The sequence below is a fragment of the Lepidochelys olivacea genome, assembly GCF_965140295.1.
Source record: "Lepidochelys olivacea isolate rLepOli2 genome assembly, chromosome: 8".
Classification (NCBI taxonomy): domain Eukaryota; kingdom Metazoa; phylum Chordata; order Testudines; family Cheloniidae; genus Lepidochelys; species Lepidochelys olivacea.
Genome location: NC_140418.1, coordinates 39,461,892 through 39,487,173, shown reverse-complemented (window position 1 = coordinate 39,487,173; position 25,282 = coordinate 39,461,892).

Sequence of the window (25,282 nt, the reverse complement as noted above, 5' to 3'; positions counted from 1 at the left end):
CGGGCAGGCAGATCGAAGGGAGGTGAAGCCCCAGGAAGGGATACTTGCAGATCACTCTTTGCCACTCACGCCCAGTTCCCTACACAGCACACATGTCTGCCTGGGAGTTTGTGCTCTCAGAAAGAAGGCCCAGAGCAGGGAGTATTTTGCCTTATCCAGGATCCAAGTGATTGCCTATGTCAAGCTTTATGGACCCTGTGCTGTTTTCCCTCCCACTGAACTGGTTCTCATTAGCCAGCACAGCTGCTGTGGCCAGATGTTGCGGGGTAGAGAAGGAGGCTGGCTGCTTAGTCCACAACTGCTCTGTGCTTCTCTTTCCTTTGGATTGGAAATGCTCTGACTGTTCAGTTCTTTGGAGCCAACCCCCCACCCTCCACTAGACCCAATGCTGGATAGATCTTTCCACACAGCGTAAGGGTTGGGTGAGGTCTGTGAGGAGACCTCTTCCATTGAATCCAGAACTGGTGAACAGGGAGGGAAAACTAACTGGGGGAGGCTGTGATGTTATTGACATGAACCGTAACTGTATAGATCAGGGGTGGGCAAACTATGGCCCACGGGATTGGCCCCCTCATCTGGCAACACGTCCCTGCGGCTCCTGAGGGAGGGGTAGCAGAGGGCTCCGTGCGCTGCCCTCGCTTGCAGGCACCGCCCCCTGCAGCTCCCATTGGCCAGGAAAGGGAGCCACGGCTGATGGGACCTTCGGTGGAGGTACTCGCAGGTGAAGGCAGCACGTGGAGCCCTCTGCCCTCCCTCCCCCAGGGGCTGCAGGGATGTGGTACTGGCCGCTTCCGCGAGCGGCGCAGGGCCAGGGCAGGCAGGAGCCTGTCTTAGCCCCGCCGCATGCCGCTGCCACCCCGGAGCTGCTCCAGGTAGGCTGTGCCACGCCAGAGCCAGCACCCCAACCCCTGCTGCACCCCTCCTGCACCCCAACCCCCTGCCCTGAGCCCCCTGCCACACCCTTGCTGCACCCCTGCTCCAGCCCTACATTCATGACCCTGCATGCAATTTCCCCACCCAGATGTGGCCTTCGGGCCAAAAAGTTTGCCCACCCCTGATATAGATCATTGTTGCAATCAAGGTCCTATAGTGTCACCAAATCTTGTACAAAGGAGGTCACGTAAGTTGTCTATGAAAAGGTTATGATTTGCTGGTTACAATTATGTTATCTGTATGCAGGTATCATTTTTGTATATAAAGGTATAAGTATTGGCTCTATACTGTCTGTATTTCAAACTTAGGCTATGCTTCCGGGTGACACCCCAGACAATGTGGCGTCAGCACTGCCTAGCCTGCTTGATGGCCCATTAAGGACCATCAGCTATACAACTGACCCATTGAGAGAAGGCAGATACACCTTGTGACTCAGCAAGGCATGCACGGACATGCCTATGGACAGAACTCTGAGGTTTTTCCAGGCCATGTGCTGGGTGGTGTGTGGTTGGAACAAAGAAAGCAAAAGCCACATGGCAAAAAGACTATAAAAGGCAGCAGCATCTCCATTTTGTCTTCAATCCTGCTTCTTACTTCCAGAGGAAACTTGCTACAAACTGAAGCTCTAAACAACAGACTGGATGACCCATCCCAGCTGTGGATGCACTCCAGAGACTTGATTTGAACCTGCAGTTTATTCCATCACTGCTGCAAGCCTGAACCAAGAACTTTCCCATGACTGTATGTAACTGATTCCATTTAACCAGTTTCAACTCTCATCTATATTTCTTTCTTTTTATGAGTAAAACTTTAGATTCTAAAGGATTGGCAACAGCGTGATTTGTAGGTAAGATCTGACTTGTCTGTTGACCTGGGTCTGGGGCTTGGTCCTTTGGGATCAGGGGAACCTTTTTTCTTTTACTGCGGTATTGGTTTTCATAACCATTCATCCCCATAACGAGTGACACTGGTGGTTATACTGGGAAACTGGAGTGTCTAAGGGAATTGCTTGTATGACTTCTGGATAGCCAGTGCAGTGAGACCGAAGTTTTCTCTGCTTGGCTGGTTTGGTTTGCCTTAATCCTGAAGGAACTCAACCTTTGTGCTGTAACTACCCTGCTCTAAGCAATTTGTCCTGAATTAATACTCTCAGTTGTATCCTGCCAGAGGCAGCATCGTTACAGGGGGTTGGACTGAGGGGGCTCGGCAGAGCAGGGTGCATGGGGGGATCTGAAGGCTTGGATCACAGGAGGCTGGAGGGTGGGACTGAGGGGGCTCAGCAGAGCAGTGACGGGGAGCCCAGGCTTTGATAGCGGGAAGCTTTGGGTGGGAATGAGGGGGCTCAGCTGAGCAGGGTGTAGGGAGGAGCACAGGGCTGGAATAGCGGGAGGCTGGGGGTGGTACTGAGTGGATTCGGCAGAGCAGGGTGTAGGGGGCAGTACAGGGCTGGACAGCGGGAGGCTGAGGGTGGGAATGAGGGGGCTCAGCAGAGCAGGGTGTAGGGGGGAACCCAGGGCTGGGATAATGGGTGGCTGGGGGTGGAACTGCGGGGGTTCAGCAGAGCAGGGTGTAGTGGGGAGCCCAAGGCTGAACAGCAGGAGGTTGGGAGTCGGACTGAGGGGGCTCGGAAAAGCAGAGTGTAGGGAGGACCCCAGGGCTGGAATAGCTGGAGGCTGGGTGTTGGACTGAGGGGGCTAGGCAGAGCAGGGTGTAGGGGGGTGCCCAGGGCTGGGATAGCAGGAGGCTGGGGGTGGGACTGAGGGGGCTTAGCAGAGCAGGGTGTATGGGGGAGCCCAGGCTGGGATAGCGGGAGCGGGCTGCAGATTGGGACTGAGGGCCTAGGCAGAGCTCTGTGGAGGACAGTTGCAGAGCCATTAGCTGCTGCTCGATGTCTCCAGCCTTTTTGACTCTTCTCATTCAACCCCTCTGTTTTGCACCTAGCCCCGTGAAGCCCAAAGGGCAGCTGTGGGTGGGAAGCGGCCTGGGACGGGGGAAGCTGTGGGGAGGGGACAAGCAGCCGGCTGCATCCCGGGGTGGGTCAGGGTGATGGAGCCTGCGGTGCAGCAGGCTAGGGCAAGGACAAGTGCCATTCTAGCATTTCCTCCCTGCCTGATTGGGACCATTAATCCTGCGCTCTCAGCAAGGCTGCCAGAGTGTGTAAGTGTCAGGGTGTGAGCGATCCGCACACTCAGCACCATCCATCAGGCCCTTGGCATACACTGGCTGACGCCCCCCTCCCTGATTTATCTGAGGCCAGTAGAGTTGTGAAAACCAGCTGGTAAATCCTTCCCCATCATCCTGCCGATTATTAATGCAGCCAAGTGTGGAGGCAGTGAGCACTTCAGAGAGACAGGCCTGGGCAGCATGAGCCAGATGCAGCATATGGCACCATGCTCCACTCCCGTCAGCGGCCGCCGGCTGCAGCTCCTTCCTGGGCCGTGAGGCTTGCTGGAGTGGATGGCACGTGGCTACTCAGGGATCTGGCTGTGCCCCCAGCCCAGGGCTCTGTAAAGGGAGCGGGAGTCATCCCTCATGCCAGGAGTGGGATTTTAGGGCCCCACGCTGCTGCCCCTTTCCTCCCTCTGCTGGGATGAGACCCAATCCCCCATCACACTCCACTTCCCAGTCCTCCCACCCGGCCCTGCTCACCCCCTCTGCAGCAGGCCCATGGGCCACCCAGCTCACACAGTACCCTCCTGTCCTCAAAGGCCAGAGCCACTCTTGGGGCTCTCCACCCACCTCCCCTTGTAGTCTTTGGGGAATGCTCCCACACTGTGGCTCTTCAGGGCACAGCTGTCTGGCCCATCGCACAGGAATTACCAGGCTGGATTAGACCTGACGTCCCTCTAGTCCAGTGTCCTACCTCCAACAGGGGCAGCACCAGCTTCTTCAGAGCCGTAGGCAGATGTGTGGTAACCTGCCCCCACAGTAGAGGCTGGTTTAAGTCCTGAAGCACAAGGTTTTATCTCCTTTCTAAAACTGGTGTCATTAATTAAGGTCACTCAAGATAGTCTTGTGATGCAGATAAATATCCAGTCCTTCTGTGAATCTTGCTAAGTTCTTGGCCTCAATGACATCATGTGGCAGTGAGTTCCACAGACTAATCATACATTGTGTGAAAAGGTATTTCCTTGTCTTGGCAGACAATTTGTCTCATTTCAGTTACACTGGCGGCCCCCTAGCTGTGGTGTTGGGACCCAGAGAGCACAGAATGCACGCCATGTCTCCTCACCCCCAACCTGCAGGGAACAACACCCCTCCCACTGCGTGGACCCCAGAACACTCTGGAGCCAGGATCTCAGGGCTCCACAAGGGCAGGGTGCCCGTGATGTCGCAGCCCCAGCAGGAGGGGACTGCCAGGGGTGTGCGTGGCCCTGACTGCAAAACACCTGGAGATGGTTTGGAGTGGCCAGTTGCCTGACCCACAGAGGTGGCAGCAGGGTCGGGGATGATGCCTGGACACTGCTAGGGAAGGGAGGAGGAGGCGAGGGCTGGAGGGGGCAATTAAGCCTCAAAAGTGGAACAGACTGTGTCCCGGACTGACTGAGGGGATAGGGGAAGATGGGCCAAGCCCCACCCGTGACACAACTGGCTCCCCTCACAGTGTCCAATTTGTTGGGCTTAGCCTGTGTGAAATCAGCCCTGCCCTGGCACCAGCCAAGCTGTAGAACGTGTCAGCTCCCAGGTTCTAACCACACACCTCTGATCCCAGTGTAGACAACATCTGGCATCCAAGGGACACATACAGACCTGCTCTCACTGGCTTTGTCTCACTTGGAACAGGAGATGTCAATTCCAGCTCAAGGAGATATACCCCTGCTAGCCCTGCCTGAGCTGGCCTGTCCTGGATTGGACAGATCTGTAGTGAGGGTGGCTAGTCCCGCTCATCGCTCACACCACCATGGCAACCCTCTGCTTGTAGCCTTGTAGTCCCCGACCACCACTCCCAAGAGGAGAAGGCGGGTGGTGGTGGTCGGGGACTCTCTCCTCCGGGGGACTGAGTCATCTATCTGCCGCCCTGACCGGGAAAACCGAGAAGTCTGCTGCTCGCCAGGGGCTAAGATTCGCAATGTGACGGAGAGACTGCCGAGACTCATCAAGCCCTCGGATCGCTACCCCTTCTTGCTTCTCCACGTGGGCACCAATGATACTGCCAAGAATGACCTTGAGCAGATCACTGCGGACTACGTGGCTCTGGGAAGAAGGATAAAGGAGTTGGAGGCGCAAGTGGTGTTCTCGTCCATCCTCCCCGTGGAAGGAAAAGACCTGGGTAGGGACCGTCGAATCGTGGAAGTCAACGAATGGCTACGCAGGTGGTGTCGGAGAGAAGGCTTTGGATTCTTTGACCATGGGACGGTGTTCCATGAAGGAGGAGTGCTGGGCAGAGACGGGCTCCATCTTACGAAGAGAGGGAAGAGCATCTTTGCCAGCAGGCTGGCTAACCTAGTGAGGAGGGCTTTAAACTAGGTTCACCGGGGGAAGGAGACCAAAGCCCTGAGGTAAGTGGGAAAGCGGGATACCGGGAGGAAGCTCAGGCAGGAATGTCTGTGAGGGGAGGGCTCCTGCCTCATACTGAGAATGAGGGGCGATCAACAGGTTATCTCAAGTGCTTATATACAAATGCACAAAGCCTTGGAAACAAGCAGGGAGAACTGGAGGTCCTGGTGATGTCAAGGAACTATGACGTGATTGGAATAACAGAGACTTGGTGGGATAACTCACATGACTGGAGTACTGTCATGGATGGTTATAAACTGTTCAGGAAGGACAGGCAGGGCAGAAAAGGTGGGGGAGTAGCACTGTATGTAAGGGAGCAGTATGACTGCTCAGAGCTCCGGTACGAAACTGTAGAAAAACCTGAGTGTCTCTGGATTAAGTTTAGAAGTGTGTGCAACAAGAGTGATGTAGTGGTGGGAGTCTGCTATAGACCACCGGACCAGGGGGATGGGGTAGATGAGGCTTTCTTCCGGCAGCTCACGGAAGCTACTAGATCGCATGCCCTGATTCTCATGGGTGACTTTAATTTTCCTGATATCTGCTGGGAGAGCAATACAGCGGTGCATAGACAATCCAGGAAGTTTTTGGAAAGCGTAGGGGACAATTTCCTGGTGCAAGTGCTAGAGGAGCCAACTAGGGGGGGCGCTTTTCTTGACCTGCTGCTCACAAACCGGGTAGAATTAGTGGGGGAAGCAAAAGTGGATGGGAATCTGGGAGGCAGTGACCATGAGTTGGTTGAGTTCAGGATCCTGACGCAGGGAAGAAAGGTAAGCAGCAGGATACGGACCCTGGACTTCAGGAAAGCAGACTTCGACTCCCTCAGGGAACAGATGGCCAGGATCCCCTGGGGGACTAACTTGAAGGGGAAAGGAGTCCAGGAGAGCTGGCTGTATTTGAAGGAATCCCTGTTGAGGTTACAGGGACAAACCATCCCAATGAGTCAAAAGAATAGTAAATATGGCAGGCGACCAGCTTGGCTTAATGGTGAAATCCTAGCGGATCTTAAACATAAAAAAGAAGCTTACAAGAAGTGTAAGGATGGACATATGACCAGGGAAGAGTATAAAAATATTGCTCGGGTATGTAGGAATGATATCAGGAGGGCCAAATCGCACCTGGAGCTGCAGCTAGCGAGAGATGTCAAGAGTAACAAGAAGGGTTTCTTCAGGTATGTTGGCAACAAGAAGAAAGCCAAGGAAAGTGTGGGCCCCTTACTGAATGAGGGAGGCAACCTAGTGACAGAGGATGTGGAAAAAGCTAATGTGCTCAATGCTTTTTTTGCCTCTGTTTTCACGAACAAGGTCAGCTCCCAGACTGCTGTGCTGGGCATCACAAAATGGGGAATAGATGGCCAGCCCTCTGTGGAGATAGAGGTGGTTAGGGACTATTTAGAAAAGCTGAACGTGCACAAGTCCATGGGGCCGGACGAGTTGCATCCGAGAGTGCTGAAGGAATTGGCGGCTGTGATTGCAGAGCCATTGGCTATTATCTTTGAAAACTCGTGGCGAACCGGGGAAGTCCCGGATGACTGGAAAAAGGCTAATGTAGTGCCAATCTTTAAAAAAGGGAAGAAGGAGGATCCTGGGAACTACAGGCCAGTCAGCCTCAACTCAGTCCCTGGAAAAATCATGGAGCAGGTCCTCAAAGAATCAATCCTGATGCACTTGCATGAGAGGAAAGTGATCAGGAACAGTCAGCATGGATTCACCAAGGGAAGGTCATGCCTGACTAATCTAATCGCTTTTTATGATGAGATTACTGGTTCTGTGGATGAAGGGAAAGCAGTGGATGTATTGTTTCTTGACTTTAGCAAAGCTTTTGACACGGTCTCCCACACTATTCTTGTCAGCAAGTTAAGGAAGTATGGGCTGGATGAATGCACTATAAGGTGGGTAGAAAGCTGGCTACATTGTCGGGCTCAACGGGTAGTGATCAATGGCTCCATGTCTAGTTGGCAGCCGGTATCAAGTGGAGTGCCCCAAGGGTCGGTCCTGGGGCCGGTTTTGTTCAATATCTTCATAAATGATCTGGAGGATGGTGTGGATTGCACTCTCAGCAAATTTGCGGATGATACTAAACTGGGAGGAGTGGTAGATACGCTGGAGGGGAGGGATAGGATACAGAGGGACCTAGACAAATTGGAGGATTGGGCCAAAAGAAATCTGATGAGGTTCAATAAGGATAAGTGCAGGGTCCTGCACTTAGGATGGAAGAATCCAATGCACCGCTACAGACTAGGGACCGAATGGCTAGGCAGCAGTTCTGCGGAAAAGGACCTAGGGGTGACAGTGGACGAGAAGCTGGATATGAGTCAGCAGTGTGCCCTTGTTGCCAAGAAGGCCAATGGCATTTTGGGATGTATAAGTAGGGGCATAGCGAGCAGATCGAGGGACGTGATCGTTCCCCTCTATTCGACATTGGTGAGGCCTCATCTGGAGTACTGTGTCCAGTTTTGGGCCCCACACTACAAGAAGGATGTGGATAAATTGGAGAGAGTCCAGCGAAGGGCAACAAAAATGATTAGGGGTCTGGAACACATGACTTATGAGGAGAGGCTGAGGGAGCTGGGATTGTTTAGCCTGCAGAAGAGAAGAATGAGGGGGGATTTGATAGCTGCTTTCAACTACCTGAAAGGGGGTTCCAAAGAGGATGGCTCTAGACTGTTCTCAATGGTAGCAGATGACAGAACGAGGAGTAATGGTCTCAAGTTGCAGTGGGGGAGGTTTAGATTGGATATTAGGAAAAACTTTTTCACTAAGAGGGTGGTGAAACACTGGAATGTGTTACCTAGGGAGGTGGTAGAATCTCCTTCCTTAGAGGTTTTTAAGGTCAGGCTTGACAAAGTCCTGACTGGGATGATTTAACTGGGAATTGGTCCTGCTTCGAGCAGGGGGTTGGACTAGATGATCTTCTGGGGTCCCTTCCAACCCTGATATTCTATGATTCTGGCTTGACCACGGCTAGTGCAGGTATGTCCCCTTGACCATGGCTAGTGCAGGACACCCCCAGCCTGGAGTGCAGACTCACCCACTGACTGCCAGGTGCAGGTACACACAGGGTTGCACACACATCCCCTCGTATCCCTGCCAGGTGCAGATAGACACCCAGAAACACACGCTACCCTTACTGACTGACAAGTGGAGACATGACCAGAAATACACTTATGCTCCCCTTGCACACTCATAACCCAGGCTCTGTCTCACATAGGGTGACCAGACAGCAGGTGTGAAAAATCAGGATGGGGGTGGGGAGTAATAGGTGCCTACATAAGAAAAAGCCCCAAATATCTGGACTGTCCCTATAAAATCGGGACATCTGGTCACCCTAGTGTCACACACTCCCTGACACCAAGCCGAGGCCATGTGACAGGTTCTTTCTCACTGAGGTACCTCTGAGCCCTCTGCATTGATGGCACTGCTCAGGAAACAGAACTGGTGGGAGTGGGCTGGAGTGCAGCCCTGAGCAGCACTTCTGGAGCTGTGTGCTGAGCAGGTGCAGCCGACAATTAGCTGCCACTTCCCAGGCTCTTCATTTAGTTCCTCAAGGTTATTTTGAAAATTAAGTGGCCAATTAATGAAACAATCACCTTGTGGGGCTCTCCATGTGCTCCCTCTAGGGGCAGGAGCCTGCTTTGCTGCTGGAGAGATTCCTGCAAAATGCTCTCTCCCCTTTGTACCTTCCTGAGGCAGTGGGACAGATGGGGTCAAGCTCAGCACCCGGGAGAGGAACCTGTCCCAGGCAGGAGCATCTCTTCCCCCTGCTCACTGCAGGTTCCTGCTCCTCAACCCCCTTCTGAGCCACATTTTAAGAGACACAGACTCACCAAAGCGTCAGGCCCAGGATTATACGGGGAAGATAAATAAGCATAAGTCACTCTAGCAGAAAGTAGGTAAAGTTGAGTCATGTTAAACTCTGTGTCATAGAGCAAATTGTTCTGCTGCCTGAGAAGCTGCTGTTAAAAATACAATCTATAAAAGCCCTGAGTCTTGTCCCACTCAGCCTGCCTCTGCCGCCCGCCTTCTGGAGGTGTCATTGCCCATCCCCACAGCTCCCTGAGGCTCGAATCTCTCTTAAACATCCCCCTATATTGTGGGTCCCCCTCCCTTAGCTGCAGCTGCAGCTGCCGCTTCCACCCTTTCTTGGGTTTTTTATTTTTGTCACTTAAAATATCCTGACACAATGAGAGAAAATCAGTTGGAAAAGCTCACGTTGTTTTGCTAATTCCTGTTCCCCCTCACATTCCCAGAGTCCAAATCTTTTGCTATTCTGCAGCAAGCCACCTGCTTTGAACCAGCAAATGTTCTCAAGAGCAAATCCATGCTGTTGTCAAAAGGAAATGGTACAATGTGTGTTTGTGGTGCAGCACTCTTTAGAATGTGTTCAGAACTCAAAAGCAGCTCATCACAGGCGCAAGACAATTCTCCTTAGCTCCCACTGCGAGGCTACCCAGGACATGCCTCGCGTTGAACTTGGGCAAAAATGCACAGAATTGTGTCACCCAAACTTAGGTTAAATTCAAGTTTGCTCAATAGCCAGGAAATGCAAACATTGCAGGGGAATGTTGTTATGTTTCCTGGCCTACACACAGATATGTTAGATACAAACAAAAAATACTCTTAAACCCTGCTTTATTTCTTAGAATTCAGAATGATAACCCACCAGAACCAAAAGCAAAGACAGACAAAGCAGGCTGCTCCCTAAAGCAGAGGCACAGACTACCCCACCTTACCCTCAGCAGAGTGACTGTTGCTAGGCCAAAATTGCATGTTTCCTTACAGCCCCCCCTCCCGCAGCCTGCAAGCAGTACCAGGAAAGCCCTTGAAAGCTTATAATTTTAACAGTTGTATGTACCCTGATCCTGTCCCGTGGGGGGCTGTGCATATGACCACCCAGGCTTCACTTGGTCACATACTATTGCAACAAGTAATCTGTATTCTGTCTAAAGGCTGTATTGTAAAACTCAGGCTGCAGACAAGGGGAAAGAGAGGTTGTTTGATCTGCTTTAGTTTTTGCATTTTGTGAGCGTTGAGCATTTAAGATCAGAAGAATGATGTGGAGCAGGTCCTGAGCTGGTATAAAGTGTCATTTGAAGCAAGGGAGAGATGACAGTTTATATCAGCTCAGGATCTGCTCCGTAGATTTTATTTTTCTTGATTCTTGTTCTCCGGAACAACAACAACAACAAATGGAAAAAAAGAGGAAAACCCCAGAAAGAACAGGCTAAAGGAGTACAGTAAGCTCCCTGTGGTAAGGAGCAGAGACTTCAGCACAAGGATCTGGCTGGGCATGGAAAGTTGTGTACAGAAAGTTTTCTGTGCTGACACTTTCTTCTTAGAGTCTATCCTGCAATCAGATCCACGTTAGCAGCCTACTGCTCTCTTGCTGATCTGACTGAGGATCAGGAGCTGGGATGCTAACCTGCTATAATATTAAATCTTTCTGTTTGCAAGCAATGAAAGGATCCAGCCCTTGGTGAGGACCAAGTGCCCTTAGCACTCCAGACTCGAAAACTCAACTTTTTTTTGCAGTTATGCATGTGTAAAAGAGTGCTCCAAGATACATGGGAAATAAGCAAGGGGCATTTTTGTATTTTTCCATAATTCAAAGATGAATGAAGGGATTTTGCTCAAACTTATTTTTACAAACTTCACCTGTGGGCTCAAGCAAAGCATAAGAAAGCTCAGTTCCAAAGTGGGGAGGGGATCTGAGCCATCTACCAATACCAGAGCTTTAAACCTCCTAGTCACATGGCAGGAAGGTCACAACCATAGTCCCCAGTGTATGCAGGGGGAAACTGAGGCACAAAGGGGCTGGGACTTGTTCAAGATCCCAGTAGCAGAGCCAGGAAGTAGAACTCAGAAGTCCTGACTCCTGGCCCCTGGATTTAACCACTAGACCCTCCGGCTGCCAGTTGGAGTGATGGGTTTTGTTGTACACAGTTCTGCTAAGGTGTTTAACAGGCTCTCCAGCAAGCTGTAGGCTTTCTCTGTGGCCCCTTCCTGTTTCTCCCAGCACTCGCCCTGCTGCTATTTCCACTGAACACTCTGCCTTCAGGCCTGCACTGGGCACCTTGGCAAGGAGTCCAGCATTCCCCAGCGGGAAATGTCCCACACTGGCTTTCTGCCATTGCCACCTGAAGGCCATTAATGAGACACGGCAGATTGCCGAGGTGGGCAGAGGTGCATGTGACCTGCTGCAGAAGTAGCACAGGGAAATCTTGCTGCAATGATATATGAGTGATGAAGAGCGAATTGCTGGCTCAGACCTTTGCTTTCTCAGCGCTTTGCTGGGGAGAAGTGATGACAAGGGAAACAAAAGAGATTTATACCAAAAAAAGTGTGTACCTGTTCGTACCATCATCTGCTCATGCCCACTGCTATCCCAGAACTGCTGTGTGGACACCTCCGCAAGGACAGCAGGCTTTCTCCAGCACAGGTAAGCTGGCAATAAGTTACAATGGTGCCCTTGATTTCAAAATCCAAGTGTGCGAGTAAATTCTGCCAAGAGTGCTTATCTATTTGTTGCCCTCTGGTAAGCACCATTCTGTCACCCTGTGCCTGATCCTTTCCAATCTAATAAACCAAGCAGGGTGGTGTGACGGGGTAGGGAATATTAACCTGGTAATGTTGCATGGGAGTTTTACTTGTTTACTGTCTTCTGCTAACACGGGGCGTGCCTCCGTTTCCCTGGGGTACTGCACCAATACTAGATGGTGATGGGAAATAAGGGTGTGACTTCTCTGAGGGACGATACTTGACAGCCAGCACCTAAACGATGGCAGCTGCCCTTCGTAACCTGAGCCCAGGAGCGGGTTGGAGCCAGGTGACACCATCTGCCCAGGAAACTGGACAAAGGCTGTAGAATGAGCTGGGGGTGTGGCTGGGGGAGGCAGCAGGAAGAAGATTGCAGCTGGCTGGGAGACGGCGGTGGGGAGGTGGGAGGCCAAGAACCTGGGTCTGGGCTCCCCACCCCCCAAGAGGGACCTGACTGAGGGATCCTGTTTTCTGTACCTACAAGCTCTGTTTTGGACTGTGTTCTTGTTGTCTAATAAACCTTCTGTTTTACTGGCTGGCTGAGAGTCACAGTGAATTGCAGGAAGTGCGGGGTGCAGGGCCCTGACTCCTCCACACTCCATGACAACTAATGGCAGAGGTGGGATGTACTGCACCCCATGGATGGTGCTTCCTGCAGTAAGTGACTGGGGAGCAGTAAAATGAAGGGGGATTAACGAGAACCAGGCGTGCTGAAGGTTCAGAGAAGAGCGGTTTCAGGCGGCGGAGGAGCTACGCTTAACCCCTGGGAGTGTGTGACCAGCAAGAAGGACTGTTGCAGTAACGGGGTCCCCCAGGGGACTGTGGTGAGCAGTTCCAGGAGCGGAGTCGTCTGTGGCCTGAGCCTGGGAGAGAGGTGGTGACCTGGAGAAGGGCTGGCACGATAAGGGTTCTTCCTGGAAACCGTGGGGAGCTGAGAGCATACAGGCCTGTGAGTCCACAACAACTGGGGAACAGTGGGGAGATGTATAACCACCTCCTTAAGAGGGACCTTGCAGAGCTGTGCAAGGAGAGGGGGCTTCGCAGAGGGAAGGCCACCAAAGCACAGCTGATTGCCCAGCTGGAGGAGGAGGATCACTCGGAGAAGCTGATCCCTGTCCATGAGGGAAGCAGCCTGGCAGATGTAGAGCTGGCACCGGTGTCTGTCCCAGCTGGGAGTGGTCAGACTGCTGCCAAGGGCACTCTGAGGCCCCTCCTACCTATGGCTAGGGGAAGGGCTAGAAGTAGCCAGGCGAACACCGGGGACACTGTGACCCCCGCAGCCAGTAGAGGATCCTCATGGAGCTGAGTTGGCTGGAATGGAGAGCCCCCTGCTGTGGTGGGTGAGGGGGGACCCAGGACTGCATGGAGCTTTGATAAGTTCATCCTGTCCCAGTTCAAGGAAGGGGAGGACATAGAGGAATTCCTGATGGCCTTTGAGAAGGCCTGTGGGCTGCACAGAGTTGACCCTGCAGACAGCCTCCAGTTTCTCACCCCCTTACTGGACCCCAAAGCCATAGGGATGTACAGCCGAATGGAAGGGGTGGAGGCAGGGGACTATGAACTGTTCAAAAAGGCCCTGTTATGCACGTTTGGGATGACTCGGGAGGCGTACCGGAAAAAGTTCCGGAGTCAGCGTAAAACCCATGGGGACACATATGTGGAACTGATCCTCTGAATGGAGGGATATGTCCACAAGTGGGCAGATGGGGCCCAGACTAAGGAGGACATGGTTAAACTGGTTGTACTGGAGCACCTGTATGAACATTGCCCATCTGACCTGAGGATATGGTTGGCGGACAAAAAGCCAGAGGACCTGCAGAGCGCAGAGCAGCTGGCCGACGAGTTTGTGGACAGCCAGTCAGGGGGTGGAACGGAGGAGTCCCAAAAGAATAAACCCACCACAGTGCAGAGAGGGACCCCCTAAAGGGGGAATGTGGAGAACCCCATCTCCAGGGGAACAACCAGCACCAGGAACAACCGACTGGCTCGATGGGACCAACGGAACATGAATTGTTATTACTGTGGGCAGAGAGGCCACGTACGGACCCAGTGTCCCAAGCTCAAGGACAGACTGAGTAAATCGAACCCTCACAGGGTTCATTTGGTAGGGACCCAGGTGGAGGAGGGGCAGGCTTCCCAGGCAGGAGGGGATGGCAGCTTACCAACTGCTCAGGAGGGAGGAGTTTCCCAGACCAGCTCCTCTGCGGGGCTTGATGCTCCGGACTCAAGGTTCTCAATTTACAGGGTGGGCCTGGGGCTGTTCCTGCGGAATGAGTGCCTTGTTCCCCTGGAGGTAGATGGGAGGAAGGTCAACGGATACTGGGACACTGGCACTGAGGTGACGCTGGCCCAGCCTGAGGTGGTGGCCCCAGATCGGGTGGTGCCCGATACCTACCTGTCCCTGATGGACATGAGTGGGACCCCATTCAAGGTGCCCATGGTGAGGGTACATCTGAAATGGAGGGCCAAGGAGGGCCCCAAGGAGGTGGGGGTGCACCATCATTTGCCCATTGAGGTGTAGATGGGGGGTGACCTAGAGGATTGGCCAAGCAACCCCCAGAATGCCCTAGTCATGACTCGTATCCAGAGCCGGCGAGGGGCACTACGCCCTGACATCAAGGAGGGTACCTCACCGGAGGCACAGGTCCTTACCCTGGTGGGGAGGGCGTGCCCAGGGACAAGTCTCAGAGGGGTGGAGGCTTCAGACCCAGCCAGCGAGGGGGAGCAGGCCCCCATTTCTTCTCCAGCAGCTGAGTTCGAGGCCAAGTTGCAGAAAGATCCCTCCTTGCAGAAGCTAAGGGACCTGGATGGCTTCAGTGCGGCACAGATCATGGGGAGAGGCTCCCAGGAGAGGTTCCTGTGGGAGAAGGGATTCCTGTACCGAGAATGGACTCCCCCTGGGGAAGTGGAGTTGTGGGGGATCCAAAGGCAGCTGGTGGTCCCCCAGAAGTATCGCCACAAGCTACTGTACCTGGCCCATGACATCCCTCTTTCAGGACACCAGGGAATCTGGTGTACCAGGCAGAGGCTGCTACAGAACTTTTACTGGCCTGGAGTCTTTAATACTGTCCAACAGTATTGCAGATCCTGTGACCCCTGTCAGAGGGTGTGGGAGGCCTGGGACAAGGGGAAAGCGGCTTTGAGACCTTTGCCCATCATAAAGGAGCCTTTTCAGAAGGTGGCTGTGGACATAGTGGGGCCTCTCAGCAAGATGACCCGGTCGGGGAAGAAATACATTCTGGTAGTGGTAGATTTCGCTACCCATTACCCTGAGTCAGTGGCCTTGTCTTCTATCGAATCAGACACTGTGGCAGATGCGCTGCTGACCATTTTCAGCTGAGTGGGGTTCCCCAAGGAAGTTTTGACAGACCAAGGATCCAACTTCATGTCGGCCCTGCTCCGGTGCTTGTGGGAGAAATGTGAGGTCAGGCACATCTGGGCCTCAGCATATCACCCCCAGTCCAATAGGCTGGTGGGGAGGAACTCTGAAGATGAAGCTGAAAATCTTTATGAACCAGCACCAGCAGGATTGGGACAAGTATTTACCTCCCCTGCTGTTTGCGTACAGGGAAGTGCCCCAGAAGTCTACCGGATTTTTGCCTTTTGAACTGTTATATGGAAGAAGGATAAGGGGGTTTCTGGACCTGATGAGAGACAAATGGAAAGGAAAGGCCACTCCCGATGGAGAAACAGTGGTGGAGTATGTCTTGACCTTCCATGGAAGACTTGCTGAGCTTATGGGCTTGGCTGAAGAGAATCTGACCAGAGCACAGAGGAAACAGAAGGTCTGGTATGACCGCATGGCACGGGCCCGCGCCTACGCCACTGGGGACCAGGTGATGGTTCTCATCCCCGTGAGAAAAAACAAACTACAAGCCACCTGGGAAGGCCCTTTCAAGGTTGTCAAGCAACTAAATGAGGTAAACTATGTGGTGGAGTTGTCTAACCAGGCACACCACCGCCGGGTGTACCATGTGAATATGATGAAGCCATATTATGACGGGGAATGTGGTGTTGGACGTGTGTAGGCATTGGGAGGCGCAGGGAAATGGACCCGTTAGTAGATCTATTCCCTGAGACAGGAGCTGGCTCCTCCCTGGAAACAATTCCCCTCTCTGATCACCTAACACCTGTTCAGTAAGATGAGACCAGAGGGGTGCTGCATTTGTACCGACAGCTGTTTTCCAACCAGCTTGGACTCACTAATCTGACTGTCCACTGGGTCCTCCTATAAGATGCTCCCCCTTCCGAGTCACAGGGAAAACTGCTCAGGACCTGGAAAGAGAGGTCAGTGACATGCTGGCTTTGCAGGTGAACCAGCCATCTTCCAGCCCTTAGGCCTCTCCTATGGTGTTGGTCCCCAAAAAGGACAGGTCAATCCAGTTCTGTGTGGACTATCGGAAGCTTAATGCCATCACCGTGTCTGATATCTACCTCATGCCCAGGCCTGACGTGCTCCTAGACAAGCTGGGAGGAGCTCGCTACCTTACCACTATGGATCTTACAAAGGGCTACTGGCAAGTGCTACTGGATGCAGATGTCAGGCTGAAATCTGCCTTTATCACCCCTCCAGGACTCTATGAGTTCCTGGCCCTGCCTTTCAGCCTCAAGGGGGTGCCTGCTACCTTCCAGCACCTGGTGGATCAGCTACTGAGGGGGATGGAGAGTTTTACTGTGGCGTACATTGATGACATCTGTGTCTTTAGCCAGACCTGGGAGGCATAGGTGCTGACTCCTTGGGTGCTCCGTGGGTGCTCTGGGGCTGGAGCTCCCTCCCCACCCCGCAGCTCACCTCCACCTCCTCCCAGAGCTTGCCACCACGAAACAGCTGTTTCACGGCATAACAAACTATTGGGGGGGGGGAGGAGCGGGAACACGGTGTGCTCAGGGGAGGAGGCGGGGAAGAGGTGGGGACGGGGCAGGGATTTGGGGAAGGAGTCCAGTGGGGCAGGGAGGGGCGGAGTTGGGGGGGGACTTTGGGGAAGGGGCTGGAATGGAGGCGGGGCAGAGGTGGGAAGGGGCGGGCAGGGGTGGAGTTGCGGTGGGGCCGGGGGGGCGCGAGCACCCACCGGCGTCAGCAGAAGTTGGCGCCTGTGCTGGGAGGACCATGTGTCCCAGGTTAAACAAGTGCTGGACCAACTCCAGGAGGCTGGGCTGACCATCAAAGCTGAGAAGTGCAAGGTGGGGATGGCTGAAGTATCTTACCTGGGCCACCGGGTGGGGAGTGGCTGCCTAAAGCCAGAACCAGCCAAGGTGGAGGCGATCAGAGACTGGCCCTCTCCGCAAACCAAAAAGTAAGTCCAGGCCTTTATTGGGATGGCAGTGTATTATTGAAGATTCGTGCCACACTTTAACTCCATAGGTTTCAGAGTAACAGCCGTGTTAGTCTGTATTCGCAAAAAGAAAAGGAGTACTTGTGGCGCCTTAGAGACTAACCAATTTATTTGAGCATAAGCTTTTGTGAGCTACAGTTCACTTCATCGGATGCATACTGTGGAAAGTGTAAAAGATATTTTTATACACACAAAGCATGAAAAAATACCTCCCCCCACCCCACTCTCCTGCTGGTAATAGCTTATCTAAAGTGATCACTCTCCTTACAATGTGTATGATAATCAAGGTGGGCCATTTCCAGCACAAATCCAGGGTTTAACAAGAATGTCTGGGTGGGGGGGGTAGGATAAAACAAGGGGAAATAAGTTACCTTGCATAATGACTTAGCAACTCCCAGTCTCTATTCAAGCCTAAGTTAATTGTATCCAATTTGCAAATGAATTCCAATTCAGCAGTCTCTCGCTGGAGTCTGGATTTGAAGATTTTTGGTGTAATATCGCAACTTTCATGTCTGTAATCGCGTGACCAGAGAGATTGAAGTGTTCTCCGACTGGTTTATGAATGTTATAATTCTTGACATCTGATTTGTGTCCATTTATTCTTTTACGTAGAGACTGTCCAGTTTGACCAATGTACATTGCAGAGGGGCATTGCTGGGACATGATGGCATATATCACATTGGTGGATGTGCAGGTGAACGAGCCTCTGATAGTGTGGCTGATGTTATTAGGCCCTGTGGTGGTGTCCCCTGAATAGATATGTGGGCACAGTTGGCAACGGGCTTTGTTGCAAGGATAGGTTCCTGGGTTAGTGGTTCTGTTGTGTGGTATGTGGTTGCTGGTGAGTATTTGCTTCAGGTTGGGGGGCTGTCTGTAGGCAAGGACTGGCCTGTCTCCCAAGATTTGTGAGAGTGTTGGGTCATCCTTCAGGATAGGTTGTAGATCCTTAATAATGCGTTGGAGGGGTTTTAGTTGGGGGCTGAAGGTGACAACTAGTGGCGTTCTGTTATTTTCTTTGTTAGGCCTGTCCTGTAGTAGGTGACTTCTGGGAACTCTTCTGGCTCTATCAATCTGTTTCTTCACTTCTGCAGGTGGGTATTGTAGTTGTAAGAATGCTTGATAGAGATTGTCTGGCTATGTAGACTCCCTCCTCAGGCCCTACGCTACCAGCACTCCCAGCTACCTTCGAGACACCACTGACTTCCTGAGGAAACTACAATCCATCGGTGATCTTCCTGATAACACCATCCTGGCCACTATGGATGTAGAAACCCTCTACACCAACATTCCACACAAAGATGAACTACAAGCCGTCAAGAACACTATCCCCGATAATGTCATGGCTAACCTGGTGGCTGAACTTTGTTACTTTGTCCTTAACCATAACTATTTTACATTTGGGGACAATGTATACCTTCAAATCAGCGGCACTGCTATGGGTACCAGCATGGCCCCACAGTATGCCAACATTTTTATGGCTGACTTAGAACAACACTTCCTCAGCTCTCGTCCCCTAATGCCCCTACTCTACTTGCACTATATTGATGACATCTTCATCATCTGGACCCATGGAAAAGAAGCCGTTGAGGAATTCCACCATGATTTCAACATTTTCCATCCCACCATCAACCTCAGCCTGATCCAGTCCACACAAGAGAACCACTTCCTGGACACTACACTGCTAATAAACGATGGTCACATAAACACCACCCTATACCGGAAACTTACTGACCGCTATTCCTACCTACATGCCTCCAGCTTTCACCCTGACCACACCACACGATCCATTGTCTACAGCCAAGCTCTGCGATACAACTGCATTTGCTCCAACCCCTCAGACAGAGACAAACATCTACAAGATCTCTATCAAACATTCTTACAACTACAATACCCACCTGTGGAAGTGAAGAAACAGACTGATAGAGCCAGAAGAGTTCACAAAAATCACCTACTACAGGACAGGCCCAACAAAGATAATAACAGAACGCCACTAGCCGTCACCTTCAGCCCCCAACTAAAACCCCTCCAACGCATTATTAAGGATCTACAACCTATCCTGAAGGATGACCCAACACTCTCACAAATCTTGGGAGACAGGCCAGTCCTTGCCTACAGACAGCCCCCCAACCTGAAGCAAATACTCACCAGCAACCACATACCACACAACAGAACCACTAACCCAGGAACCTATCCTTGCAACAAAGCCCGTTGCCAACTGTGCCCACATATCTATTCAGGGGACACCACCACAGGGCCTAATAACATCAGCCACACTATCAGAGGCTCGTTCACCTGCACATCCACCAATGTGATATATGCCATCATGTCCCAGCAATGCCCCTCTGCAATGTACATTGGTCAAACTGGACAGTCTCTACATAAAAGAATAAATGGACACAAATCAGATGTCAAGAATTATAACATTCATAAACCAGTCGGAGAACACTTCAATCTCTCTGGTCACGCGATTACAGACATGAAAGTTGCAATATTACAACAAAAAAACTTCAAATCCAGACTCCAGCGAGAGACTGCTAAATTGGAATTCATTTGCAAATTGGATACAATTAACTTAGGCTTGAATAGAGACTGGGAGTTGCTAAGTTATTATGCAAGGTAACTTATTTCCCCTTGTTTTATCCTACCCCCCCCCCCAGACGTTCTTGTTAAACCCTTGATTTGTGCTGGAAATGGCCCACCTTGATTATCGTACACATTGTAAGGCAAGTGATCACTTTAGATAAGCTATTACCAGCAGGAGAGTGGGGTGGGAGGAGGTATTTTTTCATGCTTTGTGTGTATAAAAAGATCTTCTACACTTTCCACAGTATGCATCCGATGAAGTGAGCTGTAGCTCACGAACGCTTATGCTCAAATAAATTGGTTAGTCTCTAAAGTGCCACAAGTACTTCTTTTCTTTTAACTCCATAGCCACCCCCATCACTGAGCTATACAAGAAGGGAAAGCCAAACAAGGTGGTCTGGACCGAGCAGTGCCAGAGGGCTCACTGTGCGCTGAAGGAGGCTCTGGTCAGTGGCCCAGTTCTGGTAACCCCAGACTTTGACAAGCCCTTTATGGTGTTCACCGACGCCTCAGACACAGGGCTGGGTGCAGTGTTAATGCAGGCTGATGAAAAGGAGGAGAGACACCCCATCATGTACTTGAGCAAGAAGTTGTTACCTTGGGCGCAAAACTACACGGCCATAGAGAAGGAATACCTGGCTATGGTATGGGACCTTAAGAAACTAGAGCCATATATATTTGGGCGACATTTCACTGTATACACTGACCACTCTCCCCTGACCTGGCTACACCAGATGAAAGGAGCCAATGTCAAGCTCCTGAGGTGGAACCTGCTCCTCGGATTATGATATGCAGGTGGTCCATGTGAAGGGGAGTGCCAATGTGATTAGCTGATGCGTTGTCCCGGAGAGAGGGGCCTGAACTTCACCAGATCACTGGTTAGAGTGACCACACTCAGTTCAGTCTCAAAGTGGGGAGAGATGTGACGGAGTAGGGAGTATTGACCTGGTAATGTTGCATGAGAGTTTTACTAGTTTACTGTCTTCTGCTAACACGGGGCGTGCCTCCGTTTCCCTGGGGTACTGCACCAATACTAGGATATAAGGATGTGACTTCTCTGAGGGATGATACTTGACAGCCAGCACTTAAACGATGGTGGCTGCCCTTCGTAACCTGAGCCCAGGAGGGGGTTGGGGCCAGGTGACACCATCTGCCCGGGAAACTGGACAAAAGCTGGAGGAGGGGCTGGGGCTGTGGCTGAGGGAGGCAGCAGAAAGGGGTTTCGGTTTGGAGCTGGCTGGGGAGACAGGGTGACCCTCTACACCCTGCCTGATCTTGGAAATATGTCTCCAATGACTACTCCCTCCCACTGGGATGCGGTGGAACAGGGCAGGAGCCTGTGGGGGTGAGTGGAGGGGCCTGGGTGAACAGCTGGGCGGGGGGTGTAATGATGCTGCCTTTGGTGGGACACTTCTGAGAAGTATCAATTCAGGACAAATTGCTTAGAGCAGTTATAGCCCAAGGCTGGGGTTCCTTTGCACACCAAGGCAAACCAAACCAGCCAAACAGAAAAGACTTCGGTTTTACCCACCTGGCTACCCAGAAGTCATACAAGCAATTCCCTTAGACACTCCAGTTTCCCAGTATCACCACCAGTGCCACTCGTTATGGGGACGAATGGTTATGAAAACCAATACCCCAGTAAAAGAAAAAAGGTTCTCCTGATCCCAAAGGACCAAGCCCCAGACCCAGGTAGACAAGTCAGATCTTACCCACAAATCATGCTGTTGCCAGTCCTTTAGAATCTAAAATCTAAAGGTTTATTCATAAAAAGAAAGAAATATAGATGAGAGCTGGAATTGGTTAAATGGAATCAATTACATACAGTCATGGCAAAGTTCTTGGGTCAGGCTTGTAGCAGTGATAGAATAAACTGCAGGCACAAATCAAGTCTCTGGAGAACATCCACAGCTGGGATGGGTCATTCAGTCCTTTGTTCAAAGCTTCGGTTTGTAGCAAAATTCCTCCAGAGGTCAGAAGCAGGATTGAAGACAAAATGAAAGGGTTTCCAGGGCCTTTTGTATTCTTTCTATTGTGGGCAGAAACCCCTTTGTTCTCCTGTGCAAAATCACAGCAACAAGATGGCGTTTGTAGCCACCTGGGCAAGTCACATGTTCATGCATGACTCAGTTTGCAGGTGGCAGCCATTGCTCACATGCTACCTTGAACATCCCGGGAAGACTTTTCATATGTGGTTTGGAGTCTCCCAAGGTCCACTGTTAGGTAAGTGTTTCTTGATTGGGCACTTAATCTGCAAATTCCTTTTTCAACAAGCTGACCAAAAGCTTCACTAATGCTACTTAGAATCAAACACATTGAGATACAAGTACATAGACAATATTCATAATTTCAACTACAAAAATGATACACACATACAGCTAGCATAATCATAACCTGCAAATCATAATCTTTGTATAGACACCTCACACGACAACCTTTGTACAATATTTGCTGCAAATATATAACAGTGGTTCCAACAATGATCTATACAGTTACAGTTCATGTCAATAACATCACAACTGGCAAGAAGCTGCTGACCAAGAACTACTTGCTGAAGAAATTGGCCAGTCCTTTAGGATAGCTGAAAATTTACCACATTGTGCACTGCCCTTTGAGTAAATGATTGGCCCTGCTCGGTGACCCCAAGAGCGCAGGGGGCTGCTCACAGTGGTGAGTAGATCTATCAAAAAGAATAATCTTCCCCTTTGCCTTACCTTTCCCGTTGGAGATCATGATCTGACAGGCACTAACCAGCAAGGTTTCTGCAAAAGAAAATCATGTCTCACTAATCTACTAGAATCCTTTCAATGTGTCAGTGACATGGTGGCTAAAGGAGAAATAGCTGACATAATTTAGTTAGACTTTCAAAGGCCTTTGCCAACGTCCCTCATAAAAAGCGACTAAAGAAACTAAGTAGTTTTGCTGTGATAGTCAAAATATTGTCCTGGATCAAACATTGGCTAAGAGATATGAAACAAAGAGTAGGATTAAATGGTCAGATTTCATCACAGCAAAAGGATAACATCAGAGGCCTCAAGATTTTGTGCTATGTCTGGAACAAGGATGGGGAGTCAGGCAGCAAAATCTATAGATGACACAAAATTATTTAGGTCAGTCAAGTCCAGGGAAGACTGTGAGGAACTTCTGAAGGACCTAACCATGCTTGGGGAATGGGCAGCATGAGGGCAGATGAAATTAAATGTTGACAAATGCAAAGTAATGCACATTGGAGGGAAAAATTGAACAACTCATCCTAAACTTATCCACTCAGGAAAGGGACCTGTGTGTAGCTGTGCTTCCAAAGAGCAAATAGGATGTTAGGCGGCAGAAGGAAGAGCATGGAGACTAACCCAAAAAATAAAGCCCCTAAATAACTCAATGCTGCAGCCTCATCTGGACATCATATTGCAGCACTGGCACCCCCATCTCTAAAAAGGCATTGCAGCAGTACAGGAGTTCAGAGAAGGGTGATGAGACTGATCCAGTGTCTGCAAAATTTCCCCTTTGACGAGAGGCTGAAAAGAGTGGGATTGTTCCCTTAGAAAGGAGACAAATGAGAGGGGATGTGATCCCCCCCACTTCCTCCTCCACCTCCTCCCCTGAGCACGCCACATCCCCGCTCCTCAGCCTACCTCCCAGCACTTGCCACTGCCAAACAGCTGTAGCAAGCTCCAGGAGGAAGTGGGGAGGAGTGGAAACATGGCATGCTCAGGGGAAGAGGCAGGGCCTAGGCAGGGATTTGGGGAAGGAGTTGAATAGGGGCAGGGAGGGGACAGAGTTGGGGCGGGGACTTTGGGATAGGGTTGGCATGGAGGCGGGAGGGGGAGGGGAAGGGGTGAAGTCGGGGCAGAGCTGGGGGCAAAGGGGGGGTCGAGCACCCACCGGCGCCAGAAGTCGGCGCCTATGGTGCTAACGCATCAATACTGCACCGCTCAGACCTTCTGACTCAGGGCTGCAGTTTGGCTGTATCCACACTGCAAAACGACAGGGCTTGGTCTGAGCCACAGCGGGACTCGGGCTCTGACCCACCCCCCTAGGAGGCCCTAGTACCTAGACCCTGAGCTGACCTGAGGCCACAGATTTGTGTATGAATGGAAGCAGGGCTTGGGCACAACCCTGAGTCAAAGGCCGGGCTTAGCATGCAGTGTGGACATACCCTATGGGGCCAGGCATCGGCGAGATTAGGAAGGATGATCCAGTGGTTTGGGTGCTAACCTGAGGTTTAGGAGATCCTGGCTCAATTCCCTGCTCTGACACCAACTTCCTGGGCAAGTCCCTTAGTCTCTCTGACCCAGATTATCAAGGGTGTTTGGGCACTTCACTCTCAATGGGCTTTGTCCCCCATATGTAAATGGGGCTACCAGCCCTGCCTCCCTCCCAGGAGCGTCAGGATGGGCAGTGCCCAGATACTGCAGAGAGGGAGCTGCAAAGTACCTGGGGGAAAGAGGGGAACAATCTGGGATGACAATGAGCAAGAGGGAGAATGAGGAAGGGGAGAGGCCCAGCTGTTGTGTTTGCTGCATAGTGCCTGTCTCCCAAAGTGCTAGGAGCTCACAAGCCCCAGCTTCACCCAGGCCCAGGACGGGGGCATGCTGTGCTGGGACGCAAGAGCAGCACTGGCTGGCTCAGGGAAGATTCCTGAAGGCAGCCCGTGTCTAAGCAGCATTCTCAGCTGAGCTGAGATTAACATTCACCAGCAAAAAAATAAATACATCCAAGCTGCATCTGTTCTGTGGACACCATGCGTGGCACGAATCGAAGCACAGCCTCCCCTGGGAGCCCGGTGATGTGTGTGCAGCAGCTCGCTGCAACCACGTCAGCTGTTTGCAAGGGATGCTAATACCTTGTCTAACAAGCTCCCAGTTGAATGTGTCCTATGCACACCTGAGGACGGAGCCTGGCTGCCTCCCACTGCTGCCCTTCTCCTTCCCCCCCAGCCTCTGTCTCCCCACAAACCTCCAGCTGGCAGAATCCCACTTGCTCACATACGGTGCTGGAGCCAAGAGCCTGCTGCACTAACAGCCAATGGGCAGGGCCCATGTAGTGTTAATGGGGGTCTGTGCAGGAGAGTGGGGGGCTGTCTGGTTGTTACTGGGGCTATGGCCTGGTGGGTTATTAACTGGATTTAAAGAACCTTCTGTGTATAAACTATTAAATGTTCCCCCATTGTTAATGTCCCAGTGATTTCTGTTCTGCAGGCTCTGAAAGGCAGTGGTGTGTGGTAGGTGTGCTGTGCAGCTGTGGGTATTTGCCTGTCTCTGTGTGTGTCTGTTTCATAGAATATTAGGATTGGAAGAGACATCAGGAGTCATCTAGTCCAATCCCCTGCTCAAAGCAGGACCAACCCCAACTAAATCATCCCAGCCAGGGCTTTGTCAAGCGGGGCCTTAAAAACCTCTAAGG